This window comes from Dipteris shenzhenensis, chromosome 13, assembly GCF_047967505.1.
Source record: "Dipteris shenzhenensis isolate YYH24624 ecotype China chromosome 13, Dip_SZ_1.0, whole genome shotgun sequence".
Lineage (NCBI taxonomy): Eukaryota > Viridiplantae > Streptophyta > Polypodiopsida > Gleicheniales > Dipteridaceae > Dipteris > Dipteris shenzhenensis.
In genome coordinates this window covers 14,380,120-14,394,610 of record NC_141608.1, presented here as the reverse complement: position 1 = coordinate 14,394,610, position 14,491 = coordinate 14,380,120, and positions in this window count along the sequence as shown.

The window sequence follows — 14,491 nt, the reverse complement described above, 5'->3', positions numbered from 1 at the left end:
TTGTCTTAAGTAATTAATTGTCTATCCGCTTCTTACCCACTCTTGTTTTTTCTTTTTTTCTGTCTTCGTGTTTGTGTCTACGTTTGTCCAACCCCCCCAAATTAGACATGGGATCATGTCACACGTCTGACGAGTACGAAAATCCTCGTAGGAGGAGACATCATGATCTCTACTCTCCAGATGACTTTGAATCCACTCAGGCGACACCTCGAGGGTCTACCCCTATGACTACCCCTAGCCTCCTCTTAGACATAGCACTGTGACTACCCCTCGGGGAACTCCTTTGCTAGCAGCCCATGGCTTTGTCGGGAGTCTCGACGAGCTTGTCGCACAGATGACTGATGCGGAGGTAGCAAGATTCTTCTCTCTACTATCCTAGAGGACCTCAGCAAATCCCTCTCCTACACCAACGGTTGGCTCTACTGTCCAGCCGCCCCCTCTAGCCCCTTTGACTAAGGGATCATCACCTGGGCATGCCCATCCTAAGGAAAGGAAGAGTAGGAAGGGTCGCTTATGTTGCGCTGACTCGGGAGATGTAGACAAGTCAGTACACTCACATCCCTACAGGTCTCCACTTGGTCCCGAGACCCAGTACCAGTCAGGTCCCTTGCCCTCTTCTACTCCCACTGTTACTCCTTGCTCTGTAAGCACTCGCAGTAACACCACTCGCTGCCACTACCATGAGTCCTCCTTACCCAGTCGAGGACCTGTCCTATGAAATCACGGTTGCTGGAGAGATAATAGAAAATAAAAAGGGCTCAGCAGTGATGGCCACCATGAGGTGGTTGATGAGCCACCTCTTCAAGAGCGGCATAGCTACTAACTGGCGGTACCAAGATGACCAAAAGAAGCAAGCAGTCATCGATGAATTGAAAAGACAATATCCTAACCCCCCAAATTGGGAGTTTAATTTGGATTACATGAACGAGCGCATGGGGGTCCTCTTTAAGCATCGTAGTTCAACCTTGTGTACTTCCATCGCAAAGGGGAAGGCTAAACCCAATTAGGCAAACAAAGCTGACTAGAAGTTTTTCAAGAAGCAGTATAGGGACCATCCCGAACTATTTGAGGGTCAGAGGAGGGCTACAAGGAGACAGCTGGACTCCATAGGTATCCCGCACTTTGGTGGATGCGAACGGTTGGCATTCGAGGCAACTGTGGTAAGTCTACTTCTTCTCATTTAATGTATTGTTCTATTTGTTTTACTACATATTGCATGCACTTTATCTAACTCTCGTAAATTAGGTCCACAGCAAGCTGTGATGGGTTGCCTTCCCACAAACACAGAGACAAGACGTAGGTTCTGCATGGGAACAAAGCCATGGTTTATCAAGCAGGAGGCGTTGGGAGTAATGGTCGATTGGGCTGAGGTGGCTGCTTGCACAGTATAAGTCTACTCCTACTTGTAATCTCACTTTTTAAACTGATTTATTCTTTAAGTTCCAATCTAATTTTCAATTAATATGGTTTCACTCTTAGAATCAAAGCTCAAACGTCCCATCAGTGGAGGTGAGCGGTGATGATGAGGGATTAGGCTTGCATGGCTTTGACGAGGGCCAGGGATCAAGCATAGCTCACAAGGGCCAAGATTAGGCACGACTCATGAGGGCCAGGGATCCAGGCCAACGTGACGAGGACGAGGATGACGATTTGGACGAGCAGTAGTAGTAGTACTATTAGTAGTAGTTTGCATATACTTCGCCATGTATATGCTTCTATATGTCGGCTCATTTGAGAGATTTTGTATCACCCTTTTCCAAAAGGGTAATTTTGTAACAAACAATGTTGTATATCTTTGACATGTATATGCTTCTGTCGCTCGGCTCGTTTGAGCGATTTCGTATCACCCTTTTTACAAGGGAAATTTTGAAACAAAAAACATTATTTTGTAATTTAAAAAACATTAGTGGGGCAAAGCAGGGCTTGATGTGGCCCTGTTTAGCCTCACTAATGTTTTTTTTAGCTTCTGTTAATCATCGCTATATAGCAACGTTTACCAGTGTCACTATATAGCAACGTCTACCAGTGTCGCTATATAGCGATGTTTACTAGTATCGCTACATAGTGACACTAATATAGCGACTGTTCTTTTTCGACGCTAATAGTAACGTAAATATCGACCTTTGCGCCCGTCAAAAAAAAACTTTTGTGTAAAAAAGGTCAGTATTTCCGTCGGAAAAGGGCTTGTGGCTTGTAGTGACTTTTGGAAAGGCTTAGGATTTTAATTGTAGTTGCATGAGTTATTGTGTGTATGTTTTTTAAATTTTAGCATATGTATTTATTTATAATTATGTAGCTATAGCCTATAACTATATTTAAAAAAATATCAATGAGATGATTGGAGGTTCGCATAAGCCGACCTGGAACGACTCGTTCATTGATGAAGAATATTATGCCATGTGCTAGTTGGGGGTGTGCTTAGGCCGACTTGGAACATCTTGCACGTGGTTAAAAATTTATACTATATACTAGTAAAACTCTATAAAGTAGGAATCAAGAGTGATGAAAGAATATTTGACTTTAGGCTGGTTGTGGGCTCACTTATGCCGATTGTTTGCATCTCGCTCGAAGTCTAGCCGGTTGTGGAGCTCGCAATTTCTGGCTCGTAGCAACTCACAAAATTAGGGCGTACATGTGGGGAGAGATTGTATTATACATAGGTTTACGATCCTTGCTTTTTATATATTATTAGTTGAAAAAAACTAGATAAACATGGGCTACAAATTGCAACATATGCAACATGATCAAGACTTCATATGTACACAATTTGTAGCCCATGTTAGACTCCATACGTACATAGAAAAGCACTAGCCATCTACATTTCACATAATGTTTAAACTTTCTAGTTCCTATCCAAACTTAATCTGACCTTGTACCTTATCGTATGTCCTCAAAATATTCTAGACAATCTAATTTTCCTCTGTAAGAGACTCCAATGCAAGGTTTATTTTGAGAAGTGTGAGGGGTCAAGAGGTAGCATCACAAAGTGTTGAACATCTTGTTTTGACACAAGTCCCAAAATCTACTTAATATATTGGATTTTTGTTCTTTGTGAAAATATTCAATAAGGACTTGTTTTGTTCCAAAGTTATTTCAACTTCAACACGACCATTCATCATATTTTTCTTAGATAATGGCTCTTCATTCTTGTTAAAATTATTCTTTGTAAATAAGAGAAAAGGGATGATGTACCATTTAATAGGAACCATGCTCTCCTACCCATGTGATATGCATTATAAAAGTTATAATCATTTCTTGGAGACTCTTTGCCTTAGTGAGTCAAGGTAAAATCCTTGACAAATACTCTACTTAGCTCAAGTGATCCATAGTTTTGAATCCGATACTAAAACATAATAAAGACTTTGGTAAGTATAAGTTTTTAAATATTAGAAAAGGCTTTTATTCTATTAAAAAGTACTTAATAAATAGATAAAGTTCATTTTAAAGTATAAATTTAAAAGTTTAATATAAAAGAATAATGTTAGAAATTACGTGGTTATCTGAAAAAAATTAACCAAATAAAATTTACAAAAGAAGATATCGCAGTTTACTAGCTATTATATTGAAACTAATAAAGCCTTAATTGTACATAATATTATGATGCTCCCGAGTAAGCTTCAACTACTGCTAATCTAGAACTAGCCATTTCTAAAAAGAGATTTGACAAGTTGAAAAGCCCACAAGGTGTCTCTCAACAATCGTCCTGTCTTTTTAGGCATTTACCAGCTATATTGGATGGTCCCATTTGAAACTACCTCCGATAGATGCTTAAACAAGTCACATTATTTAATCAAATTTAGATTTATATGTATATGATTTCCCAATTTATTATAAGAAAATTTAGATAAAGGCTCAAATTTACATGTTCATAAAATAGGTTGTAGTGATATAAAGATAAAATTGTAGAAGTTATTATGGCAAAACATAATAAAACAACTTAATTTTACACTCAAAAATAAATTAGAATAATTTAAATATATAATATATAAGTGACTCTATTAAAAATAATATACATATATAGTTTTAAAGTTATTAGATTAAAAATTATATAAATACTTAATTTGATAAATTAATTAAATTAAAAAATAAATATATGTTATTTGAATAGTTATAATACTAAAGAAAATATTGGCAAAGGTTGAGGACAAATACATAAATAGCATAGTGATAAAAAATGCATTCTTTGAATAGTGTTGGTATAGATGAAGAAATGCTTAGTAGAGTAAAATTACATGATTCACACAAGAGCAAAAATTTTATCAAAGAATTATATTATCATCGCAATAGGGGGGCACATTATTATATATTTCAGCTTATTAATGAGTATGATTTGGATTGCAACTACACTTTCTACCTAAATAGCATTATGGAAATTCTTGATTAAAGCTCAATTAAGAAAGGTCCTAGAAAGATGGTTGCTTTTGTGAGGTATAGGCTTACAAGGGGCTTCTCTCTTATGTCTTTGTACAATACTGTCCCAAATTTTGAGGGTATTCTTAGTCTTATCATGTCATAGGTGGATATCAAAAAAGAAGATACAGAGGAATCCATGCCATTGAGGATATATGCTAAATTGAGAAAGTTTTCCGACAAGTATTGTCGACGTCCCCAATTGCATCTTCTGATCCACCTAGTGAGATGAGGTGAAGTTAGCAAGCACGGTTCATATTCTTCCTTGAACATTTCATGAAGGTATTAAAAGGTTCATAAGGAAAAAGGTACATTTAGATAGATACGGATGATTGATGCAAAAATACATGATAGAGATCCTAGTGCACCAAGGTTCATCCACGTGTCGGCTTTCACGTGATAGGGATGATCTAAGGATTGTTGTTGTCAAGGAGGTGGTCCAAACCCTCCATCATATCAACATTCCCCAATCAAAGGGCGGCCTGTTTAAGATATTTCAAAGCAGAATCAACTCTCTCCTTGTGAAAACGAGACAACTTGTCTCTCATACCAAGCAACATAAGAGACTGATCCCCTTAGTACTACGATGTCTTTGGATGCCATCTCTCCAACTTGGTTGAGATAAGGTCCACACCATATTCCATGCTATCATGAACCCAAGGATATGATTCATATCATGCACTTCGAATTCCATGCTATCATGAATCCAAGGATATGATCCCCAACATGCACTTCTACTTGCATCTATATCTTAATTTGCAAAATGGTTGCACTTTGTTAATCATTAGGAACACACTATTCAAAATTTTTGGACTTTCTCTCTTGGTTTGGACTTTTTTTTGGAGCATATCCTTTCCACTCAACTTCACTTAGTGAGCTAAAAAATTGGGTTTTTTGAGCACTTAATGGGTCACTTATATACAAATATGGCCTTATTAAGCTAGTAAAAAGTCAAGTGGTAACCTCTAATTTTAAAAAAAATGGCTCGCTGAAGCTATAATTCCCAAACTCATGCATGGTGCCTCCATCCAATAACTATAATAATAATAATAGTAGTCTCCTAACTCAAGTTCAATTTTAACACTATGAAGTGAAAATATGACACCATATGAAAAGAGTTTGTTGAATTCAACATATAAGTGGTGTATAGATACACCATTTTAAAAAAAAAAAAGAGTTTGTTGAATTCAATACATAAGTGGTGTATAGATACACCCTTTTTTAAAAAACAAACCATACAATAAATTATCTTATTGGTGGTGTATAGATACACCATTTGTATGGAAAAAAGCATACAAAACATTATCTTATGCATCTGAATCTCGTTATTGGTGGTGTATAGATACACCATTTGTATGGAAAAAAGCATACAAAACATTATCTTATGCATCTGAATCTCGTTCAGAGTCATCAGACTCATGTAATGTATTTGAGCTTGATGGGTCAAGTCTTGCCAAATGATGTTTAATATGGACACGACTTGGATCAGGGATTGTGATACATTTTTCAACATTGTATCCATGCTTCTTTTTAAAACTTCGTGTCCTCGATTTCCAGCAATGAATAATGCTACTGACTTCCACCTCTGTTAATCCCTCATTATTTGGAACCCATTCACGTTTCTTTTGCAAGCATCCCTCATAGAGTTGTTTTATTGTATATCTTCTCGGGAGATTTTTTAATGGCTTTGGTTCATACCATAAAGCTGTAAATGTTATAGGAGTTCCCTTGTCATCCCTTTCTATCTTAGTAACCTTTGCAACCCAAATTGGGCCACCTTGGTCATCCAACTCTGAACCCGGATCACATGCCCAAACTGCAACAAATAGACCCTCTTCAATCTCATTACATGGTATAAACTCTGGTAAGGGTTTGTCTCCCTTCCTGCCACAATATTTTCGAGGTAAAAGGCATTCCTCTGCTTCCTCCATATCTACTAACATATTTATATCCAAAGGAAAACTTGGTGACCTAGCTTGTTCCAGCCAAAAGGATTCAGAGTATTCAATGCTCATTAAGTTTTCTTGTCTTTCTAAAGATTGGATAAGTGCTTTAGTTGATTTAATTGTCTCCAAATTCTTAGTTGATTGCTCAGGATATTTCTGCATCATACTTTGAAGATGTTTAATGAAGGCTTTCAAGCCTTTCATTTCATCTATGTCAAGTGATTTGTTTTTTGCAAGAACAAATCTAGTTTCCTCCAATGGAATTATTCGTTGTAACAAAGCATATGACTCACTCCATAAATGATCTCCATCTACTGAATAGTGCTTCCATTGCATCACTGGAATATTGTTATGCATGTGAAACCGAAAGTAGTGTGGATTTGTGTGTCCTATTAGGGCATCATCTCCTGTTTGTAAATGTGGCTCTATAAATGCTCTCCAATCTACCATCCTCTCTAAGATAGCCACTTCTGATTCTTCCTTACGAGAACCTCCAATTTTTTTCCCAATTCAAAAAAGCATATCCTCCATTGTCAAAACATCCATTGCCTTCAACTCACCAGAGATAACACTGAAGATTTGATCTATGTCTTCATGTGTATGGCCGACAAGAAGAAAGCCAACTTCCACTTCTTCAAATATTTTCAAACCAACCAACATAGAGCATAAAGCAAATATATATTTATTCTTGTTCTCTCTCCAACAATTATCAGCTTGTATTCGCAACGTGTTAGGAAAACATCCGCGAGCATCTCTGACCTTTCTTATTGCTTTCATGATTGATGTAACAACCTGGTTACTATCATGGTCATGCAAACTATCAATCCATACATCACAAAAGATTCGGTATCCATGTACTAATACTCCACACAAGTGTGTTTTTAGTCCACGTTTGCCCTCCAATGCCGGTGGGATACGTCTATATCATGGCAAAGTGGTTGTATTCTGGTCCATGCCATCAATGGTGATGCACATGGACTTATTGACATGTGAAATAGCTTCCTCTCTCCAAGAAGCATACAACTTTCGAGCATCCTGCACATGACGTAAATGGATTGATCGCCATTTAATATATCTTCCTCGCTGCTGCTCACATTTACTATGTTCAATGGCATTTTTTAATTCATCACATGTCTTACATTTTGACATCCTTTGCTTTGATGGTGTCTTGACATGGCAAAAATCTCTACGCCAAATTTTGTACAAGGTTGATCGTGAAATCATGCTCTCGTCTCTGTCTTGTAAAGTTTTATTGACAGTCTCTAGGACGACCTTCTTTGTCATTCCCAAAGGAAGATGTTGTTGGCATTTGACACGTCCATCTAGCATTGTTTGTTGAAGATGAGGCTGCGGTAATGCATGGTCTTTGAGAACTTGCTTTAATGTTGCGGTTGCATTTATAGTGCTTCCATGGCATTTAAGCTTGTACGTATTTCCATGAATTGTATGAATAACTTTTTCTTTCACCTCTGCCCAGATGGTCCAATATGTGCCATGTGATAGTCCAGTTAACCATTGATATCCTCAATTGCAAATGGGTCTCCCATTAACCGTGGGTTTCAATCTAGGTTTACAGTGTCCTGTGCTCAAATCTTGATTAGTGCCTTGATGAAGAAAGCATGAAAACTCTTGAAGAAGATAGTTATGTCTATTAGGCGCTGTCTTACTCCAAATACCAAGGCGTATGGCTGCACAATCATCTTTCCCAACTTTTCTAATGCAAAGTCTCTTGCAACAAACTCGCATAAGCATCCTTTCCATATTCTCCTCGGATAGCATCACATGTCTCTTTGGTTCTGGAATTGATGCCATGATTCTTCGCCTCTTCACACTCACATACTTTCTTTTTGTAAATAGTGTCTTGCGTTTTCTAGTTGTAAGACCATCAAACCTCGAATCCATTTCCCTTGAATCTTCATCTTTATAATCAAATGCTGTGTAGGCTTGAGAATTATTTGATACCTTATAATATCTTGGAAATGGCAATCTGGTCGACATGTTCATTGATGTCAATTTGTTGCCAATGCCTCTTGAATTTTGTGGTTGAACTGTTTCTCCTTCGTAACTCAAGATTCTCCCATCTATATTCTCTGGCATGCTAGCAACAATATTCTCAGATTCTCTGCCCCTTTTGCCTTGTATTCGAGTGGTAACATCATGATCATTGTCACTAATATCATCAATTCTTGTTATTGCATCACTTATCCCATTGATCTTTGCGTGTATTTTTCTTTGTGGTCCCATCTTATTATTTTCAACACATCTTCTGTCTTTTATATCAATAAGCATGTTTGAGTCACTTGCAGCACAAGACAAGTCTTCTATACCAGTGAGCCTGTTTGAGTCACTTGCAACACAGGATAAATCTTCTATACCAGTGAGCCTGTTCGAGTCACTTGCAACACATGACAAGTCTTCTATACCAGTGAGCCTGTTCGAGTCACTTGCAACACAAGACAAGTCTTCTATACCAGTGAGTATATTTGAGTCACTTGCAACACAAGAAACCTTTTCTGCATCAACATCTGTTACTATAATGTCCTCGATACCTGTGAGCATGCCACTATGATACTCTTGATTACTACTATAGCTTCTTATCAATTTGGATCCCATTTGTGTTATAGTCTTTTTCTTCTGAAAATATTCTGTTGTGTCTTTCATGACATTGAAGGAAACTGTCTTGGGCAAACTTAATTTCAAGAAAGCTAACCCCCATTTACAAGTACTATGAACTTGTAGTTGAGACGTAGTATTATGGACGTCTAATTGTGAAGTACTATCCATTGCATTTTGAATGACACCTGCACTAGTCAACTTAATTATCTCCACTATACAGAGAAAACTCTGAGCATAGCCCTTAAAGTTGCCAATTGCTAAAACTTCTCCGAAGCGAGATAACATCTGTACTTTTTTCCCCTGGATATAAGTTTTCTTGATATCTTGAAAGTATGTCTTTGGAACAATTTCGTCTTGGTCCCAGAGTGTTCTGTGTGCTTGCATATCAAATATATCACATTGTAAGATATCTCCCAATGTTTCAAAGTCTCCATGTGGATATTTTAAATGTACTTCAGGATTTACAACGTTGGTGATTATCACTACACATCTTCTCTCACCACAACGTTGAAAATGACACACATTCATAGGATCAAGACTATGAATTCGTCCAAAAGCCACCACTTCATTCTTCTCATATAACACCACATCCATACCCTCTGTTAGGGTGAATACCTGTTTTATGTATAAAAGTAAATTAGCAACTCAAAATGAACATTTAATAAATAATCATTGAGCTTATTATTACTTAATAACTTCTATATCAAAACTAGTAGAGAAGGCATTAACCTAAACCCTACATCCTAAACTTTAAATAATTAATACCAAAACATCTTAACCACCGTAAATCCTAAACTTTAAACATTTAATTCTTAAACCCTAAACCCTAAATCCTAAACCCTAAAAATATAATCATAAACACTAAACCCTAAACACTAAATCTTAAATCCTAAGCCCTAAATCCTTAACCCTAAATACTAAACCCTAAACCCTAACCCTAAAATACAATCAAAATTTTATGATTTTTCTCGATTTGTGCAACATGTTAGATATACCCCCAACTCAAGCAACACGTTGGGGGGTATATCCGACCTGTTGCACAAATCTAGAATTTTCTCGATTTGTGCAACAGGTTGGGGGGTATATCCAACCTGTTGCACAAATCGAGAATTTTCTCGATTTGTGCAACAGGTTGGATATACCCCCAACCTGTTGCTCAAGCAACAGGTTGGGGGGTATATCCGACCTGTTGCACAAATCGATAATTTTCTCGATTTGTGCAACAGGTCGGATATACCCCCCAACCTGTTGCTTGAGCAACAGGTTGGGGTATATCCAACCTGTTGCACGAATCAAGTTGGATATACTCCAACATGTTGCACAAATCGAGAATTTTCTTGATTTGTGCAACAGGTTGGATATACCCCCAACCTGTTGCACAAATCAAGAAAATTCTCGATTTGTGCAACATGTTTAATATACTCCCCAACCTGTTGCTTGAGCAACAGGTTGGGGGGTATATCCGACCTGTTGCACAAATCGAGAATTTTCTGGATTTGTGCAACATGTTGGATATACCCCCCAACCTGCTGCTTGAGCAACAGGTTGCGGGTATATCCCCCAACCTGTTGCTTGAGCAACAGGTTGGGGGGTATATCCGACCTGTTGCATAAATCGAGAAAATTTTCGATTTGTGCAACAGGTCGGATATACCCCCCAACCTGTTGCTTAAGCAACAGGTTGGGGGTATATCTAACATGTTGCACAAATCGAGAAAAATCATAAAATTTTGATTGTATTTTAGGGTTAGGGTTTAGGGTTTAGTATTTAGGGTTAAGGATTTAGGGCTTAGGATTTAAGATTTAGTGTTTAGGGTTTAGTGTTTATGATTATATTTTTAGGGTTTAGGGTTTAGGATTTAGGGTTTAGGGTTAAAAATATAGGGTTTAGGGTTTAGCTTTTAGGGTTTATGATTATTGTTTTAGGGTTTAGGATTTAGGTTTTAAGGTTTAGTATATAAGATCATGAGCTTAGAGTGTAGAATCTAGGGTTTAGAATTGAGAATTAGGTTTTAGAATTTAAGTTATAGGGATTAGTATTTAAGGTTTAGGAATTATAACTATTATATAAGTTTAAGAGCTTAGATTATATAACCTAAGATTTAGGAAACTTTAGGATTTAAGATTTAGGGTGTAAGATTTAAGATATATAGACTATATAAAATATGCATTCTAAAGTATTTAGTTTAGATATATATAGACTATATGTTATATGCTTTCCAAAGTGTTTTGTTTATAGGTATGATACATTGCAAAGGCTTTACTTTAAGTAAGTATAAGTCTACCTAGTCAAAGTATCCTACTGATTAGGGACAAGCACATAGGCTAAAAGCACACCGATTCATATTTTTTTACATTCATGCTGCATGGTGTATCAAAAGGTACGATCCTTTGCAAAGGCTTTACTTTAAGTAGTTACAAGCCTACCTACTCAAAGTATCCTACTGATTAGGAACAAGTACATAGGCTAAAAGCACACCGATTCGAAGAAGTGATGTATGCACACTGATTAGGAAGAAGTGCATGGTGTATGAGAAGAAATGAAAAAGTATTTGATAAGAAATATTCGAAGAAATATATATTCCATATCATGGACATTCTAAGAAATATGTATTCCATATCATGGATACCATGGATATCTGGTGCTTGCTAAAGTAAAAAAAATGATATGGATGCAATGATACTGTAGTCTTCTAGATTCTATGGTTTTAAATACCTACCTTACAAATACATTATCTAATTTTGCATTCTTTCGACTAACTAACAAGTATTATACACATGGAATCATGGATATCTGATGGTTACTAAAGTAAAAAAATGATATGGATGCAATGATAGTGTAGTCTTCTAGATTCTATGGTTTTAAATACCTACCTTACAAATACATTATCTAATTTTTCATTTTTTGACTAACTAACAAGTATTATACACATGGAATAAAAGCATATATGCTAAAAGTAAGTGTGTAAATTTTAATATTTTCTAAATTTTAAAATTAATTTAATTCTTTTATTGACTACTTTTTAAAATTGAAAGGTTATTAGTATATAATCTACATAATTTTAAATGTTATTAATGTATAATATTAATTATTTATATATTTATTTAAATTTATATAATAATTAATTTATATTTATATTAGTTTTTAAGTTAAGAATGTATAGAAGAGCAATATATTCACTAATTCTTCATTGTTTTAAGACTAAGTACTATATAAAGCACATATGCTAGAAGATCTCCTTTCAATTTTTTTCTTAAATTAATGTATTTATATATTTATTTATATAATAATTATATAATATTTATATTAATTTATAGATTAATAATATATATTTTTAGTAAAATTATATTTTAACATTAGTTAATAAAAATTTAATTTATTATATTATGGGGTAAAAATATTATAAATGGATTTCGTAATATTAATAAAGTGTAGTGAGAAGAGTTTTTTGAAAAGATTTATGATTGAATTTTGTTTTGAAGTTGTTGCGTACGCAATAGGTAGGACATTTGAGTGGTTTTGAGATTGATAGAGATATTTGTAATAACATGTAGTGAGAAGAGTTTTTTGGAGGATTTGTGATAAAATTTTGTTTTGAAGTTGTTGCGTACGCAATAGGTAGGGAGGTTTGAGTGCTTTTGAGGTTGAGAGAGAAATGTGTTATAGATTTTTTTTTTTTTTAAAGGAGTTTTTTGGAGAGATTTATGATTGAATTTTGTTTTGGAGTTGTTGCGTACGCAATAGGTAGGGAGGTTTGAGTGGCTTTGAGGTTGAGAGAGAAATTTGTAATAGATTTTTTTTTTTTGTTGATGAGTTTTTTTGAGAGATTTATGATTAAATTTTGTTTTGAAGTTGTTGCGTACGCAATAGGTAGGGTTTGAGTGTTAAATTTTGTTTTGAAGTTGTTGCGTACGCAATAGGTAGGGAGGGGTTGTGAGAGTTTGAGTTAAAGAGGAAAATTTATGGAAAAAAAGATTTAATGCTAAAATGGTTTTTTAAGTTGTTGCGTACACACAAGTTTTTTAGAAAAAGATCGGATTTGAAAAAAAATTCAAATTTATAAAAACTTGATTCTTAGAAGTTCTTGCGTACGCAACAACTCACCTCTTGCATCATTTTGAAAATTTTTGCGAATCCTGCAACAGGTTGATGAGAGGAAAGAAGCGTGGAGTGTAAACGAATGATCTTTGAATGAAAGAGAGAATGAAGAATGTTCTACTTATAGTGAACCTAAAAGAACTAAAAAAACCTTAAAAACTAAAAAAAGCTGACTTGACCTAAAAGCTATCCATTTCCTATAAAACTCTACTTCTCCTCATTCTGTCTCACAACTCTCTTATTCTCTTTCACAACTCTCTCCTGGAGCTCCACCACCTCTCCACTCAGGTACTCCCTCCCTCTCTCTTCTCCAACTTCCTCTCTCCCCTCCCCTTCCCGTCCCTTCCCCTCTCCTCCCGCTTCTCCCCTCCCTTCCCTTCCCCCTTCTCCTCTCCTCCCTCCCCAAGGCCCCTTCCCCTCCCCTTGCCTGCTCCCTCCTCCTTCCGTCCCCTTCCTTCCCTTCCCCCTGTCGTCGCTACCCCGCCCCCACCCCCCTCCGCCCCCCTTCCCTCCCCTATGCCCTTCCCACTCCCCTCCCTCCCTCCCGCCCTCTGCCGCACCCCCCCTCCTGCCCTGTCGTTGACCCTCTGCCCCCCCTTCCCTTCGCCCTCCCCTCCGTCCCTCCCTCCCTGCCGCCCGCCCGCCCGCCCTCCCCCCCTCCGCCTCCCCCTTTCCTCCCCTCCGCCCCCCAAGCCCCCCCTTCCCTTCGCCCTCACCTCCGTCCCTCCCTCCCTGCCGCCCGCCCACCCTCCCCCCCCTCCGCCTCCCCCTTTCCTCCCCTCCACCCCCCAACCCCCCCCCCCCCCTCCCGCCCTCCCCACGCCCCCCCCGCCGGCGCGCCCGCCCCCTTCCGTCGTCGGAAGGGGGCGGGCGCGCCGGCGGGGGGGCGTGGGGAGGGCGGGAGGGGAGGGGAGGGGGGCGGGCGCGCCGGGAGGGGGGGCTGGGGGCGGGGGGCGTGGCGAGGGCGGGGCGGGCGCACCGGGAGGGGGGCTGGGGGCTGAGGGAGGGGGGGGTGTGGGGAAGGGGAGGGGGGGCAAGGGTGCCCCCCCCCCACCTGTTGCGTGCGCAACAGGTGGGAGGCTTCCCCCCACCCCCCCTCCCCTCCCGCCCTCCCCACGCCCCCCCCCCGCGCGCCCGTCCCCCCTCCCCTCCCGCCCTCCCCACGCCCCTCCCCCGGGCGCGCGGGGGGGGGGCGTGGGGAGGGGGGGAGGGCCGGGCGTGGGGGGGGCGGGAGGGGAGGGGGGGCGTGGGTGGGGCGGGGGGCGTCGCGAGGGCGGAGGGGGGACGGGCGCGCCGGGAGGGGGGGCTGCGGGGGGCGGGGTGTGGGGAAGGGGAGGGGGGCGAGGGCGCCCCCCAACCTGTTGCATGCGCAACAGGTGGGTGGGGGGGGCGGCCCCCCCCCCACCTGTTGCGTGCGCAAC